Raw genomic sequence first — 17,644 nt, 5'->3', positions numbered from 1 at the left:
TAGAATTAAGAGTATAGAATGGTGGTTACCAGATGCTGGAGGTGGGGGTGGGGAACGGAGGGATGTTGACCAAAGGGTAGAAAGTTCCAGTTAGACAGGAGGAATAAGTCTTCAAGATCTATTACCCACCATGGCAACCACAGTTAATAATAATGTATTATATGTCTCAAAATTGCTAAAGAATAGATTTTAAATGCACTTACTACAAAAAATGTTAAGTATGTGAGGTGGTAGATGTGTTAATTAGCTTGATATAATCATTCCGCAATATGAAAACATCACATTGTACCCTGCAAGTCTACAATTGTTATTTGTCAACTACAAATAAAAATTAAAGTTAAAAAATAAAAAGGTAATATTCTGTTGGGGGATAAGTAAATAAAATGTTGTATACACGTACAAGGAAATTCTGACGCAAGCTATGACATGGATGAAATATTGATAAGTTTCATCCATAGATAAAACATGGGTGCTAGGTAAAATAAGCCAGACACAAAAGGACATACTTTATAATTCCACTTCTAAGAGGTATCTAGAATAGACAAATTCATAGAGATAGAAAGTCGGTCCAGGTGTGGTGGCTCATGCCTGTAATCCAGCAGTTTGAGAGGCTGAAGTGGAAGGTCCGCTTGTTAACCAGCCTGGTTAACGTAATGAGACCCTGTCTCCACAAAAAATTAAAATTAAAAAATTAGCAGAGTGTGGTGGCACCCATCTGTAGTCCCAGCTACTTAGGAGGCTGAGGTGCGAGGATTGCCTAAGCCCAGAAGTTTGAGCCTGCAGTGAGCTATGACTGCACCATTGCACTCCAACTTGGGCAACAGAGCAAGTCTCAAAAATAAATGCATACATACATACATAAGAAAGCAGAAGTAGACAGAAAGAAGTGGTTGTCAGGGGCTGGAAGGCAGGAGAGAAAGGAAGTTATTGTTTAATGTTAATTAAACAATGGTGTTAATTCTGAACAGAATTTCAGTTGGGAAAGATGGAAAAGTTTTATAGATAGATGTGGTGATGATTACACAACAATGTGAATGTGTCCAATGACAAGGAACTATACACTTAAAAATGGTTAAAATGGAAAATTTTGTTAAGTACATTTTACCGTAATTTTTAAAAAAACCAATAATATTTGTGAACCTATCTGATAATTGAAGAAACTGAAGGTCTTTTTCCATGAGTCCCTATTGGAACATAAAGCTTCTTCAGTTCAATGAATGAAGTGGTTATATCTGCTCAGGCAGATACAACCCAACACTGAAAGGAATGCATCCCAATGACTGCCCAATTTGATAGCTAGCAGCATCCCATGGGTCAAAAGACATATGAGGCCAGGCACAGTGGCTCATGCGTATAATCCCAGCACTTTGGGAGGCCAAGGCTGGTGGATCACCTGAAGTCAGGAGTTTGAGACCAGCCTGGCCAGCATGGTAAAACCCTGTATCTAATAAAACTACAAAAATTAGCCAGGTGTGGTGGCGGGTACCTGTAATCTCAGCTACTCAGGAGACTGAAGCAGGAAAATCAAACCAGGGAGGTGGAGATTGCAGTGAGCCGAGATCACACCACTGCACTCCAGCCTGGGCAACGAGAGAGAAACCTAGTCTGAAAAATAAAAAGACATATGAGTCCTTTTTGTACTGTGACCTTACGTAACAGGTTTTACCCTGCACCACTAGGGATCAATGAAGCTGATAAACTGTTCCAGTGGGTTAGGAACCAATGCCCATCGTCAAGGAGAAATAAGGACTCTCCCAAGTGGCCCCCTCCCTCCCCCTGCCATGGAAGGGAAACTTCTACCATTGCCCCTCAGAAAGAGACCAAACTCAGACTGCAAGCAGGTGATCTAGAAGGGTTGGGTGGCTTTCCCAGCGTCTGAGCCTATCAGAGGCAAGTCAGAATGAGAATTTAATGCCTACTCACCTACAAGAGCCTCCCTGCCACAGTAACCAGGATAACTGGAACAACAGCCTAGCACAGCCGGAGCCCCTGGCTAAAAATACAACCTTCTCTGAGATGGTTTCAGTTACGTAAATGTTTGAGAGCCAGGCGGCACCTGAAAACCGCGGGGCAGCTGGAGGCCATATGTGAACTGCGCCCCTGCAGCCGCCTGGCCCTGTCCAGCTCCGGCACTTCTCCGTCAAGGCCTTTCTTCCACCCTTTCTTCTGCCTGATCCCTGCTCTCCTTCACTCCTCTACCCCACCTGGCTTCTCTGCTATGCCCAGGATGGAATTTCTCCTGCCACCTTTGTTCATCTGTTCCTTGCCACACCCCTATCATCCTCCCTTTCCACTCTACCCTCACCTGGAGCAGTGTTTCCCTCTCTCGCTTGCCAGTCCAGGGGTTTCCTCCGAGTCCTCAAATGCCATTTGTCTCGGAAAGCCTTCCACGGACCTCCCACGGGTGGCTCTCCTGCAGCATCTGCTGGCCAGTCAGGCTCACCAGCGAGGGCACGTTCATTGAACAAAATTCGCCCAGACCTGCTCCAGGCCAAGCCCTTCATGAGCGCAGGGCCACGGGCACAGTAGTAAATCAAAAGGGGTTTCTGCCCTCAAAGACGGGGGTCCGCTGAGGAGGACAAACTGAAACCAAATAGTTAAAGGAATGTGCTAGGTTTGATATCGGAATTTTTGTGTACACGTGTCTTCAGGAGCTCGGAGGAGAAAGCAGCCCACTCGGAGAGGGCGGGAGGTGTGAATCTTGAGTAAACGTGGTTGTCCCCCAGGCCTGCGGTTGCAAAAGGACATTGCCAACAGCAGCAAGGCATCACCAGGACCACCAGGGGGGCTCATCCGGTGTCATGCTCAGGAAAGCCGCAGGCGGTTCTGCACCGCCCTGATGCCGGGTCCATCCAGGAGGGATGTGGGAAATGGAGTTGAATCGGGAAGGGTTTGGAACTCCGGCTCAGGAGTCAGAGTCCAGCTTCCTCCTGGGGCCACAGTGTGCTACTCAGTGCTTCCTAGTAAAAGGGGTGGTCACTGGCTGTAGTCTCACCCGACTGTGTGTCTAATTCTTATTTTTCATTTGGGAAAGTTCAAAGCAGTTTTCCCTTGGCAACAGTTCACGGCAGAGTTGAACTGCTGCTAAATGCATGGTTAAAGATTCACAAACACCACAGCAACAGGCACTGTACCAAGGGCTCCTGTTAGAGCCACAGCACCTGAGAAACGACAGGTCCCCAGAACCTGAGAAACCTCAGTGACTGACCTCAGACACTCAGGACGTACGAGTGTGCCTGCCCACTAAACACGGCAGAGGATTAGATCAGTGACGCACTGTGACGAAGGGTTCCACAGTCAAATAAGCATGGGATACACCCTCCTGCTCCTGTGGGAGTCACATGGCATACGAACACATTAAAGCTCTGTGGTTTTAAAAAATGTGTTTAATTTGGTTGAAACCGGCATTTCTCAAACTTACTTGATCACACAACCTTTTTTTTCTCCACGTGCCTATGAACTTCTCAGGAGGAACAGATGTTGGGAAGCACTGGATTAGATGATTTCCAGCTGACTTTTCAGTCATTAAAATCCACTGCTTTATGGCTTGAGAATAAGTCACGGGCCTGGAACTTGAGTAACCAATATATACTTGGATTTTTAGAGATACTAACATGGATTCCGAGAAGGCTGCGAAACCGGAAGCAGGCATGACTTTATGAAGCTGATGATGAAAAGAGTCCACGGAAGCCGGATGGCCATGAGCGGGAGAATAACAGAGAAAGCAGGAGAAAGAAAAGGCCTGAGAGGAAGGCATACTGATTGAAAGATTCTGATTGGAAGAAGAAAAGGCTCTAGTAACTTAGGAAAGTTCGGAAAGCATGAGACAGCTTCACAGAAATTATTTGGGCACCGAGAAAGGCCTAGATAGGGATCAGGAGGCTGTAAGGAGAATGGCCTCTACCTGTTCCCTTGGGGGCCACTGGAATGGAGAGAAGGAACCATGGCACAGCACGACGTGCAAGCCAGGAGGGCCTAGCAAGAAAGCACACTCAGACCCAACGAGAGAGGGGCCAGAGAACCACGGGGTGAAAAGTCAGAGAGGGGAAGGGCCAATGCGCAGCTCAGCCCGCTGAAGAGCAAGGGGCTGGGTACCTGTCATCTGCCCACGTCGCATGAGTAATTCCAGGCTAACTCCATCGCCTGACTCTCGATCTCCTCCCCTCTTGCCGTACTGGGACCCTGCCCCACGAATCACCCTCCTCTCTGGCACACCTTAGGCCCCTGCCAACCTGCCTCCATGTTTTCTTGGACGCTGCTGCTCCCTCCAATTACTGCCCAATTTCTACTATTTGTCAAACTTCTTGAAAGAAGTTCCAGTGCCACATTTATAACTGCCTGGATAGACTAGGCACCTCAAAGTCAGCAGGTCCAAAAATGGCTCCATCCACCCTTTCCTCCATCCAGCCCCTGACTTAGTTATTCACACCACTGCTCCAGCCATGTGCTGCCGGTCAGCAAGGCCCACAGCTGCAGCCACCTCCCCTGTCTACTTCAATGACAAGTCTGACATCTTCCTCAATGATCTTTTATATCCACGCCACTCTGCCCTCTCACTGCACTGCCCTGACCCCAATTACAGTGGCCTTTTCAGTGTTCTCCAAGGCTGGGAGGGCAAATCCTCATCCTTAAACACATGCCCCACCTCTGCCTCACTTGGAGACCAACTGGAGGACATGAGTGATGGCGCAGTGGAGTTCTTTCCCGTGAATGGCCTCACAATCCTCCCGAATGAAGTGTAGGGTCCTGGGAGGCCACCACCAGTCAGCTAAAGTGGGCATTCAAGATGACACAAGCACACATCTCATCCCAGCTAATGACTCCAGAATCCACATAGGAATTTAATGCTGGCAGCCAAACCATAGTCAAAACACAGTTGTTACTGTCTCCAAATGGCAGAACTTGGTCCTAGTTGTCCTATTCTTGTCACTCCCACTGAGTAATGTGCTTTGCTGGTATAAATATGCTGAGTTTAATTGCCATGTCATCAAAAAGATGACAGCATGATTGGGCATTGGAACACAAAGTTTCAATTGTACACAGAAAGGCATGAACCTACATTTTATATTAGTGAATCAAATGTTTTTATTGGAGGAGTGACCAAAATTCCATTATTTTCCTGCAAATCAGCAACAAAAAGCTTCCTGATACGTAAGAAAGGAGGATACCCATAGGTAGAGAAGCCTGGTTACCTCTCACTAAGATCTGCTTATCACAGGCTGTATTCATCTGTTCTCACACTGCTATAAAGACGTACTTGAGACTGGGTAATTTATTTAAAAAAAAGAGGTTAAATTGGCTCATGGTTCTGCAGACTGCACAGACTTCTGCTTCTGAGTAGATCTCAGAAAACTTACAATCATGGGGAAGAAGGCTTGTCTTCCCATGGCAAACAGGAGCCTGGGGGAAGAGGAAGGTGCCACACACTTTTAAATAATCAGATCTCAAGAGAACTCTATCACAAGATAGCACTAGGGGGATGGTGCTAAACTATCAGAAACCACCCTCATTGATCCAATCACCTCCCACCACGCCCCTCCTCCAACTCTGGGAATTACTATTCAATGTGAGATTTGGGTGGGGATACAGAACCAAACTGTATCATTCTGTCCCTGGCCCCTCCCAAATCTCATGTCATTTTCATATTTCAAAACACAATCATGCCTTCCTAACAGTCCCCCACAGTCTTAACTTATTCCAGGATTTACTCAAAAGTGCAAGTCCAGAGTCTCATCTGAGACAAGGCAAGTCCCTTTCACCTATGAGCCCAAAAATCAAAAGCAAGTTAGTTACTTCCAAGATGCAATGGGGGTCCAGGGACTGGGTAAATGCTCCCATTCCAAAAGGGAGAAATAGGCCAAAACAAAGGGGTTACAGGCCCTGTGCAAGTCTGAAACCCAGCAGGCAGTCATTAAATCTTAAAGCTCGAAAATAATGTCCTTTGATTCCGTGTTTCACACCCAGGCCACACTGATGAAAGCAGTGGGCTCCCAAGGCCTTGGGCAGCTCTACCTCTGTAACTTTGCAAGGTACAGTCCCCATGGCTCCTTTCATGGGCTGGTGTTGAATGCCTGCAGCTTCTCCAGACAAACAGTAGAAGCTGTCAATGGATCTACCATTCTGGGGTCTGGAGGAGGGTGGCCCTCTCCTCAGAGCTCTACTAGGCAGTGCCCTGTGGGGACTCTGTGTGGCGGCTCCAACCACACATTTTCCCACCACACTGCCCCATTAGAGGTTCTCTATGAGGGCATTGCCCCTGCGGCAGACTTCTGTCTGGACATCCAGGTATTTTCATAAATCCTCTGAAATCTAAGCAGAGACTGCCAAGCCTCAACTCTTGCCTTCTCTACACCTGCAGTCTTACCACCACATGGAAGCTGCCAAGGCTTGTGGCTTGCACCCTCTGGAGCAGTGGTCTGAGACATATCTGGGGCCCTTTTGGCTACAGCTAGAGCTGGAGCAGCTGTGATGCAGGTGACATGTCCTGAGGCTGCACAGAGCAGCAGGGCCCTGGGCCTGGTCCATAAAACCATTTTTTCCTCCCAGACCTCCAGGTCTGTGATGGGAAGGGCTGCCACAAAGGGCTCTGAAATGCCCTAGAGCCACATCTTCCCCATTGTCTTGACTATTAACATTTGGCTTCTCTTTACTTACACAAATTTCTGCTGCCTTGAATTCCTCCCCAGAAAATGAGTTTTTCTTTTTTTACTAAATGTTTAGCCTGCAATTTTTTTTTTTTTTTTTTTTTTTTTTTTTTTTTTTTTTTTTTTTTTTTTTTTGGAGATGGAGTTTCGCTCTTGTTACCCAGGCTGGAGTGCAATGGCACGATCTCAGCTCACCGCAACCTCCGCCTCCTGGGTTCAGGCAATTCTCCTGCCTCGGCCTCCTGAGTAGCTGGGATTACAGGCACGCGCCACCATGCCCAGCTAATTTTTTGTATTTTTAGTAGAGACGGGGTATCACCATGTTAACCAGGATGGTCTCGATCTCTTGACCTTGTGATCCACCCGCCTCGGCCTCCCAAAGTGCTGGGATTACACGCTTTAGCCACCGCGCCCGGCTAGCCTGCAAATTTTCCAAACTTTTACGCTATGCTTTCTTTTTTTTTGTTTCTTATTCTTTTTCTTTTTCTTTTTTTTTTTTTGAGACAGTCACTCTGTCATCCTGGCTGGAGTGCAGTGGTGTGATCATGGCTCACTACAACCTCTGCCTCCTGGGTTCAAGGAATTCTTGTGCCTCAGCCTCCCAAGTAGCTGGAATTATAGGCATGCACCACCAAGCCTGGCAAACTTTTTGTATTTTTAGTAGAGACAGGATTTCACCGCATTGCTCAACTGGTCTCAAACTCCTGACCTCAAGTGATTCCACCTGCCTCAGCCTACCAAAGTGCTAAGATTACAGGTGTGAGCCACTGTATCTGGCCTGCTTTCTTTTCTTTCTTTTTTTTTTTTGAGACGGAGTTTTGCTCTTGTTACCCAGGCTGGAGTGCAATGGCGCAATCTCAGCTCACTGCAACCTCCGCCTCCTGGGTTCAGGCAATTCTCCTGCCTCAGCCTCCTGAGTAGCTGGGATTATAGGCACGCACCACCATGCCCAGCTAATTTTTTGTATTTTTAGGAGAGACGGGGTTTCACCATGTTGACCAGGTTGGTCTCGATCTCTCGACCTTGTGATCCACCCACCTCGGCCTCCCAAAGTGCTGGGATTACAGGCTTGAGCCACCGCACCCGGCTCTTTTCAAATATAACTTCTAGTTTCAGATAATCTCTTTGCTCATGAATAAGAACATAGGCTGTTAGAAGCCAGGTCATATCTTGAATGCTTTGCTGCTTAGAAATTTATTCTTCCAGATACCCTAAATCATCTCTCTCAATTTCAGAGTTCCACAGGTCCCTAGAGAAGGGGCACAATGCTGCCAGTCTCTTTGGTAAAGTATAGCAAGAGTGACCTTCACTCCAGTGTTTAATAAGTTCCTCATCTCCATCTGAGACTACTTCAGCCTGGACTTCACTGTCCATATCACTATCAGCATTTTGGTCACAACCATTCAACAAGTCTCTAGGAAGTTCCCTCATTTTCCTGTCTTCTTCTGAGCTCTCCAAACTATTTCAACCTTTACCCAGTAGCCAGTTCCAAAGTTGCTTCCACATATTCAGGTATCTTTACAGCAATACCCCACTCCTGGCACCAATTTTCTGTAGTAGTCTGTTCTTACACTGCAATAGAGACATACCTGAGACTGGGAAATTTCTTTAAAAAAAAAAAAAAAGAGGTTTAATCAGCTCACAGTTCTGCAGGCTATACAGGCTATTCTTCTGGGAGTCCTCAGGAAACTTACAATCATGGCAGAAGGCAAAGGAGAAGCAACCACATCTTCACATGGCCAGCAGGAGAGGGGGTGAGGAGGTGCCACACACTTTCAATCAGATCTTGTGAGAACTCTATCATGAGACAGCACTAGGGGGTTGGGGATAAACCGTTAGAAACACCCCTATTACCCCTATTAAGCTAATCAACTCCCACCAGGTCCTACCTCCAACATTGGGAATTAAAATTCAATGTGAGATATGGGTGGGATGCAGAGCCAAACCATATCACAGGCCAAACAATATGTCTGGAGGCAAGAAAAATGGACAAGTCCCCCAGAACAGAAGAAAGTACAGAGCTGGAGAGGCTGGCATGACTAACTCACATGTTTAAAAATATTTTCTTAAAGGCATTATTTTACAGGGAATCGGCACTGTTTTTCTTTCTTCGTGGCTCACACCTGTAATCCCAGCACTTTGGGAGGCTGAGGCGGACTGATCACCTGAGTTCAGGAGTTCGAGACAAGCCTGGCCAACATGGAGAAAGTCCATCTCTACTAAAAATACAAAATTAGCCAGGTGTGCTGGCACATGCTTGCAATTCCAGCTACTCAGGAGGCTGAGGCAGGAGAATCACTTGAACCCAGGAGACGGAGGTTGCGGTGAGCCAAGATTGTGCCAATGCACTCCAGCCTGGGTGACAGAGCAAGGCCCTGTCTCAAAAAATAAGATAAGATAAAATAAAAGTAAAGTATAAATCAATGGCATCTTAGAGTCAATGAACTTGGTTCATGTTGTCTTTAGCATTGTAGTAATTTTTACATCGAGTCTCTAGGCCAAAAGAAATACTTAGTAGTCCCCTTTATTAAGCAGTGAAATACAAACAACTTAATAAGAACTTATGTCCTAATAACATAGTAGCCATCTGCAAAGATGATACACATCAATTGAAAGAAAAACATTCTTATTCCATTCTTATGTAATTATGTCATAATAACCCTTTGAGGTGAATTTTCATAGCCCCTTTAAGGAGGAGGAAGTTCAAACTCAGAGTTCAGCAACTTTCCCAGAGTCTTAGAGCTGCAAAATGGTTCAGCCTTATAGCACTGCATGCAATTTTTAAATTTCCACTTAGAATATAACCTCCTGAAAGGTGAGAACTATGCCTCAGTCATGTTATAGAATCTTGCCACAAAATGAAGAGTACGAAGATCCTTCTGGGATGAAACACTCTCTAGCGGAAGCACCCCTCTTCTTATACCACCTTTTGCATTTTTAGTAGCTAACTTTGTGCCTGCCACATTGAAGAGGATAATGAGAAAAAGGTACCAAAGGAAGTGGAAAGAAGAATGGATGGTTGATTGTAGTACCCTGGATAGAAGTGGCTGACAGTCACCCAAGTGGCGACCCCTCCTTGCCAGCAGCAAGCACACCTGGGGAAGCGTTAAACTCATGAGCCACTCCTGAGTGGCTTGGCCTTTTCACATCCCCACCTGGGGTGCCCCAGCCAGCTCTGCAGCACCAACATGAACAGAGGGACATGAGTCCTTAGTCCTCCGGGCATGAGCATCCTCACTGTGAAACCAGTGTGACTGCCAAGGAGCTAACCACATGGACACTAAAGCCAGCTGCACCAAAGGCCAAAGGGCAGATAGCAGAGGCTCAGAGCCAATGTCGGACACCCAACTCTCCTCTCCGCAGTGGTGTTCAGGGTCTCTATGAGAGAGACCGGCGAATTTACAGGTCTGTGGAAACAAAAGCTTCCATCACAACTATAACCACCTAAGCACCATTGCAGCCGGACCCTGACAAGACGATGCATTGCTGAGCAGCGCCAGTTGCGTTTCAGGAGACCCAATTTGACTCCTGCTGTAACAACCAAACACAGTACAAGTCCAATCTTACATACTCAGCTGTGGCATGGGTGTGAGCCACATTGCCCAGTTATCTGTACTAAAGAAGGCTTTTATTTCTCCTCTGAAGAAAGATCGCCTCTGAAGAAAGTGCAGAGTATGTTAGAGGGCAAACAGCTCTCCACAGGAATTCATTTAATTCACTTCACCTCACGTACCCTCCTAAATCCTGAACCTGAGGTCTGCATGCATGTTTAATAGGGGGTGGCTGACAGAAAATGTGTCCCCAGGGACACAGCCAAGAAGAAACTCCATAAGGATTTAATGGATCTACCATGCCGAAATGCTGACAAGCCCCTGCAGTTCTGAAATGACAGCAAGTTAAGAACACAGGATTCATAGACCTCCTGAGACCACAGAAGCCATCCAGTGGAAGTTACATGTGAGACAGAATCCCAGTAAACAGGACTGGACAGAAACAACCTGGGGCCACGCAGCCCATTGGTTTGGAGACCTTGCGAAAGTCCCAAAGTGGGAAGCTCCCTTGTCCTTCTCTGAGGCCTCCTGCTTCTCCGGCTGCTTGTCCTGATAGGGGCAGTCAGGGCGACCCGGTGGAAAATAATCCTAGCAGCACCTCCATGAGGCTTCAGGTTTGTGGGAATGAGTGCAGTATTCACGGCACTCTCATGTGTATCACTTCACTGGATCCTCACGGCACCTCAGGGAAATGGCAGAGCACACATTAGCCCCCCAAAGAAACTGCTACTCATGAAAGCCAAGTGTGAGCCTCAGGTCAGACCGCTGGGTCTCAAATCCAGATCTCCTCAAGTCAGGACCTGTTACCTCATCTTTACTCCAAGCTCAAAGCATTCTCACCCCACACCAGCAGGCAAACAGCAGGAGGAAGCGATCTGCTCGAGTCACACACACACGCAAAGCATTATCATCTTACTAATTGCTCTTGGAAAATGCTTCCCATAGACTCCCTGATTGCTGGCTGATTGAAATGGCAGCCAGGGCTGGGCGCGGTGGCTCACGCCTATAATCCTAGCACTTTGGAAGGCTGAGGCAGGAGGATCACGAGGTCAGTAGATTGAGACCATTCTGGCTAACACGGTTTCGAAACCCCTTCTCTACTTAAAATACAAAACATTAACCAGGCGTGGTGGCACACACTCGGTAGTCCCAGCTACTTGGGAGCCTGAGGCAGGAGAATCGCTTGAACCTGGGAGGCAGAGGTTTCAGTGAGCCAAGTTCACGCCATTGCACTCCAGCCAGGGTGACAGAGCGAGACTCTGCCTCAAAAAAAAAAAAAAAAAAAAAAAAAAAAGAAAGAAAGAAAGAAAGAAAGAAAGAGGAAAAGAAAAAGAAAGACCAGCAGTAAAAATAAAAATTAAAATAATGAAAGGCCAGCCATGCGTGGAGAGGAAGACCTCACTCACCACTGGCAGGCATGCCATTGAAATGTGACTCCTAGGAGTGTGTTTCAGTGTGTTTAACAAGATAGTAATGCTCAAGTAGAAGTTTGTGTTATCTCTGATTAGCTCCAATTATCTTATGCGGTATTATGAAATGTAAAACTAAATTAACTTCCATTCTTCTTTATTTATAAAATGGTCTTGCTCTGTCACTTAGGCCGGAGTGCAGTGACACAATCATAGCTCCTTGCAGCCTCGACCTCCTGGTTTCACGCAATCCTCTTGCCTCAGCCTCTGAAAGTGCTGGAATTACACTGCACCCAGATGATTTTTTTTTTTTAACGTTTTTGTGGAGATGGAGGTCTCGCTAATCACATTTCCTTAAAAGACACACACCATGTAGTATTTTGGGAGAAGGGACAGCAGAGTTGTCACAACATATAATAATAAATACTTCCATTCCAAAAAGTTTGCTTTTATTTTGGAGGACTTTCACTTCCCCCTAAACTTCTAAAATTGTGAAAAGATATGGGCATCAATTCAAATTCTCATGGAATTTGAATATCCCTAAAATCCCTGAGGTCTAACCAGCAGGTGTCTCACTTAGTCAGTGCTCAGATTCAGTAAGCCAATTGTCAGACTGGGTTTTGATGCACAAGTCATCTGTCCCAAAGGAAAGTTGGTTCCTGAGCTCTTGAAACTCCAGTGATATCAGTTAGTAATGATTTATCAATTTTTCTACTTATTATATAAGAAAACAATATTCAACATGCCAAATATGTAAAGATTTACATTTTATCACTTTATCACAGCTTGATGAGATTGTCTAAAGACATTCAGGTTACTTCCTTCACCAATAACTAATGCAGGCTGCCTCAGAGATCTGTATTAGCTACCTAACATGTTGCAAACTTTTGTCTTCAGTGGAGCGAGCAAGGTACCCAAAAGTAAGTGACCCACAAAATGGGAACAACTATTTGTGAATCATGTAAGAACTCTTACAACTCAAGAATAAAACCTAATTTTTTAAGTGGGCAAAGGATCTGAAGAGGCATTTCTCCAAAGAAGATATTGAAATGGCCAATAAACACATGAAGAGGTGTTCAACATTAGCCATTGGGGAAATGCAAATGAAGACCATAATGAAATACATTTCCTCTCTTTTTAGGCTGCCATAACAAAATGTTTTCCCATATTTTGTTCTAGAGATTGGCAGTCTGATATCATGGGGCCAGAATTATCGGCTTCTGGTCAGGACCCTCTTCCTGGTTTCTCCTGGTGTCCTCACAGGGCACCAATCCTATCATGAGGTAGGATTAGTAATCCTAATTACCCTTCAAAGGCTCCATCCCCAGACACTGTCACATGGGGGTTAGAGTTTCAGCATATGAATTTAGAGGGAACACAATTCAGCCCACAGCAATACCCTTTAGTGAGGCTACAATAAAAAAGATAATAACAAGTGTTGACAAGGATGTGAAGAAATTGGAACGCTTGCACACTGCTTGTGGAATTGTAAAATGGTACAGCCACTTTGAAAAACAGTTGACTATTTCCTCAAAACATTAAACATAGAGTTACTATATGACCAACAATTCCATTCCCAAGTATTTGCCCAAAAGCAATGAAACATATTTCCACTTCCACATAAACACATATGCACAGATGTCGAAACAGCATTATTCATTATAGCCCAAAGGTGGAGACAACCTTAGTGTCTGTCCGCTGATAAAAAGCTAAATAAAAGCAGCGGCTCACGCCTGTAATCCCAGCACTTTGGGAGGCTGAGGCAGGTGGCTCACTTGAAGTCAGAGTTGGAGACCGGCCTGGACAACATGGTGAAACCCTGTCTCTACTAAAAATACAAGAATTAGCCCAGTGTGGTGGTTGGGGGGTGCCCTGTAATCCCAGCTACTCAAGAGACTGAGGCAGGAGAATCATTTGACCCCAGGAGGCAGAGGTTGCAGTAAGCTGGGATTGCACCACTGAACTGCAGCCTGGGCAGCAAAGGGAGACTCCGTCTCAAAAATAAATAAATAAAAGGTAAAATCCCTATTCAATGAAATATTATTTGGCCACAAAAAGAAATAAAGTACTAATACATGCTATGATATGACACGGATGGGCCTTGTAAACATTATACTAAGTAAAAGAAGGAAGTCACAATGACCACATATTATATGGTTCAACTTTTATGAAACGTCCAGAACCGGCAAATCAACAGAGATGAAAAGTAGATTATGGTGAGGGAGTTGGAAAGAAACGGGGAGTGACTGTTGATGGGTATGAGTTTCTTTTGGGGAGGATGAAAACGTTACAAAGTTGATTATGTTGGTGGCTGCACAACTTTGTAACATACCAAAAACCATCCACTTGTACACTTGACATGAGTAAATTCTATGGTATGTGAGTATATCTCAATAAAACTGTAACACATTTTTTTAAAGTAAGTAGCAGTTAACACTCCTGGAATCCAGCTGAGACATGCCGTAAGATAAGGAGCATGGCCTAGGGTAAGACATCATCTAGACCCAATCAAATAAAGTCTAAAACTAAGCCCTAATAAGACCTATAGAAAAGGTGGAATTAGAAGTTGAGTCCTGTCGAGTTAAAGTTTGTGCTTTTTACAGAGCCACACGAACAGTCACTGCACTGCCTGCAAAAACAACAATCAACACACTTCAAGGAAGAATGATAAAACCCAGAGTTTAAAAAATACATCACATTGTATAATACTTAATCAAAAATCAATAGACCAGCAGGGTGTGTGGGCTCACACCTACAAATCCCAGCACTTTGGAGGCCAAGGTGGGAGGATGTCTTGAGCTCAAGGGTTTGAGACTAGCCTGGGCAACCTTGTCTATTAAAAAAAAAAAAAAGTTAGCCAGACATAATGGTGCCTGCCTGGAGATCCAGCTACTTGGGAGGTTGAGGTGGGAGGATCACTTGAGCCTGGGAGATTGAGGCTGCAGTGAGCTATGATTGCACCAGTGCACTCCAGCCTGGGTGACAGAACAAGACCCTGTCTCAAAAAAAAAAAAAAAAAAAAATGCTTAGACTAATAAATAAATAAATAAACAGGAAAATGAGAGAAAATAGTTAAAAGATACTTGACTTGACATGGCCCAGATGTTGAACTTAGCTGACAAAGACTTTAAGGCAGCTGTCAGAAATATATTTAAATAGGGAAAGGAAAATATATTGAAATAGTTTTATAAAAATATGGTCTTATCATAAAAATAAACAGGGAATTTCAGCAGAGAAGTGGAAACTATAAAAGAACCAAATAAAAATTCAAGAACTAAAGACGGGGACAACTAAAATGAAAAATTCACTGGATAATCTTAATAGGAAATTGGAGATGATAGAAGAAAGTGTCAGTGAACCTCGAGATATCAACAGAAATTATTGAATCTGAATAACAAGGAAAAATGAATTAAAGAAAATTTTTTTTTTTTTTTTTTTTTTTTTTTTTTGAGACGGAGTTTCGCTCTTGTTACCCAGGTTGGAGTGCAATGGCGCAATCTCGGCTCACCGCAACCTCCGCCTCCTGGGTTCAGGCAATTCTCCTGCCTCAGCCTCCCGGGTAGCTGGGATTACAGGCACGCGCCACCATGTCCAGCTAATTTTTTGTATTTTTAGTAGAGACGGGGTTTCACCATGTTGACCAGGATGGTCTCGATCTCTTGACCTCGTGATCCACCCGCCTCAGCCTCCCAAAGTGCTGGGATTACAGGCTTGAGCCACCGTGCCTGGCAAATTAAAGAAAAATTAATCAAATTTCAGGAACCTGAGTGACAGAATCAATCAGTCTAATATAAGCAGAACTGAAAGCATCAGGATGAGAGAAAGGGAATGAGTTAGAAAACATTTTTTGAATAAACAATGGCAAAAATTTTACCAAATTTAATGAAAACCGCTAACTTACAGATCTAAGAAGCTCACCAAACTCCAAGAAATAGACACAAAAAAAGACCCGTGCCCAGACACATTACAGTCAAACTGCTAAAAAATAAATATAAAATCTTGAAAGCAGAAGTGGAGAGGGATGACATATTATGAACAGAGAATGATGATTTAAAAGAAAACAAGCTATAACTCGATCAAGACAGTTGAAGGTGAGCAAAAAAAAAAAAAAAAAAAAGACAGTCGACTTATTAAAAAACTAGAAGTTGGTCGGGCGTGGTGGCTCATGCCCGTAATCCCAGCACTCTGGGAGGCTGAGGCAAGTGAATCGTGAGGTCAGGAGTTCGAGGCCAGCCTGGCCAACATGGTGAAACCCCATCTCTACCAAAAATACAAAAAATTATCTGAGTGTGGTGATGGGTGCCTGTAATCCCAGCTACTCAGAAGGCTGAGGCAGGAGAATCACTTGAACTTGGGAAGTGGAGGTTGTGCAGTGAGCCAAGATCGTGCCCCTGCACTCCAGCACTGGCGACAGTGTGAGACTCTGTCTCAAAAAAAAAAAAAAAAAAAAAAAAAAAAGAGAGAGAGAGAGAGGGGTTTTCTAGTTTTGTTTTTGTTTTTGAGACAAGGTCTAACTCTCTCATCCAGGCTGGAGAGCAGTGGTGCGGTCTCGGCTCACTGAAGCCTCAACTTCCCTGGGCTCAAGCGATCCTCCTACCTCAGCTTCCTGAATAGCTGAGACCATAGGTGTGTGCCACCATGCCTGGCTAATTTTTTTTTTTTTTAAATAGAGATGAGATTTCACCATGTTGCCCAGGCTGATCTCAACCTAGGCTCACATGAGTCACCCTCCTCAGCTTCCCAAAGTGCTGGGATTACAGGCATGAGCCACTGTGCCCAGATGAAAAATGAGAGTTTTTAAATAATGCTTTTAAAGTGCTTAAAGAAAAAAAAAAAACAATGTTTATATCCAGCAAAAATACCTTTCAAAAACAAAGATGAAATAAAGATGTTCTCAAGATAAATGAAAGTTGAGATAATTTGTTATCAGCAGATCTGCACTATGAGAAATGCTACATCTGGGATACCCATCAGGCTGGAAACATGGATCTACAGAAAAGAAAAACAAGTACCTGAAATGGTAAATAAGCAGGTAAATATAAAATACTTTCTAGTCCTTTCAAAATTTACTACGAGACCACAGACTAAAGCAAAAGTTGACATTTGGCAGATTGTCAGACATGTATTTTAAGATAGACAATCCGCTAAGTGGGGGGAGGTAAATGGAATATACTGTGGTAAGTTTATTACATTAGTGAAGTGTGGCCTGGGAAGAGGTACAGTGTTGCTGCTAAATAAACTCAGAAAGTTAAGGACGCATGTAGTTAGCCCTAGAACCACCACCGTAAAAAAGCTGTGGTGCGGAGGGAGAAGAATGGAAATCAAATAGCAACGTGGTAGACAAACAAACCCAAATCAAAAATTACATTAAATGATCAAAAGTTAATGTCACCAGTAATATCATGTCATGCACTCTTTGATATGATGCACTGAGAAGGATCCAATATCCACTTTTGTGATATGCTTGCCAGAACTGTATAAGTACATTCTAATCAGGAGAAAACATCAGACAAGCCCAAATAGAGAGAAGAACATCTTATAAATGTATCTTCAAAAATGAGGTCAGGAGTTCAAGGCCAGCCTGGTCAATATGGCAAAACCCTGTCTCTACCCAAAATAAAAAAAATTAGCTAGTGGTGGCTCGCACCTATAGTCCCAGCTACTTGGGAGGCTGAGGCAGGAGAATCGCTTGAACCCAGGAAGTGGAGGTTGTGGTAAGCCAAGATCGCACCACTACACTCCAGCTTGGGTGACAGAGGGAGATTCTGTCTCAAAGAAAAAGGTTGAGGTAATGAAAGGCAAAAGTAACACTAAGGTACTGTCACACACTGGAGGAGATTAAGAAGACATGACTAAATTTAATATGAGATACTGGATTGAATCTGGGGACAGAAAAAGACATTAGGGAAAAACTGATGAAATTGAAAGAAGGTCTATAAATTAATTAACAATACTGTAACAATGTTAATTTCTTCTTGTTGGTCATTGTACTTTGGTTATGTAAAATGTTAGTGTAAGAGAAAACTAAGTGAAAGGTACT

General features: G+C 44.3%; 1 protein-coding gene across 1 annotated transcript in view; it reads right to left on the bottom strand.

Annotated features, from left to right (window-relative positions):
• Window positions 1–17,644, bottom strand: part of WNT5B (Wnt family member 5B) — a 123,279-nt gene that overhangs the window by 89,427 nt on the left and 16,208 nt on the right. The gene's annotated exons all lie outside the window — the stretch shown is intronic.

Source organism: Saimiri boliviensis, chromosome 7, assembly GCF_048565385.1.
Source record: "Saimiri boliviensis isolate mSaiBol1 chromosome 7, mSaiBol1.pri, whole genome shotgun sequence".
In the NCBI taxonomy this organism is placed as follows: domain Eukaryota; kingdom Metazoa; phylum Chordata; class Mammalia; order Primates; family Cebidae; genus Saimiri; species Saimiri boliviensis.
Note: the sequence above shows the minus strand (reverse complement) of the source record. Positions and strands in the feature narration are given on the sequence as shown.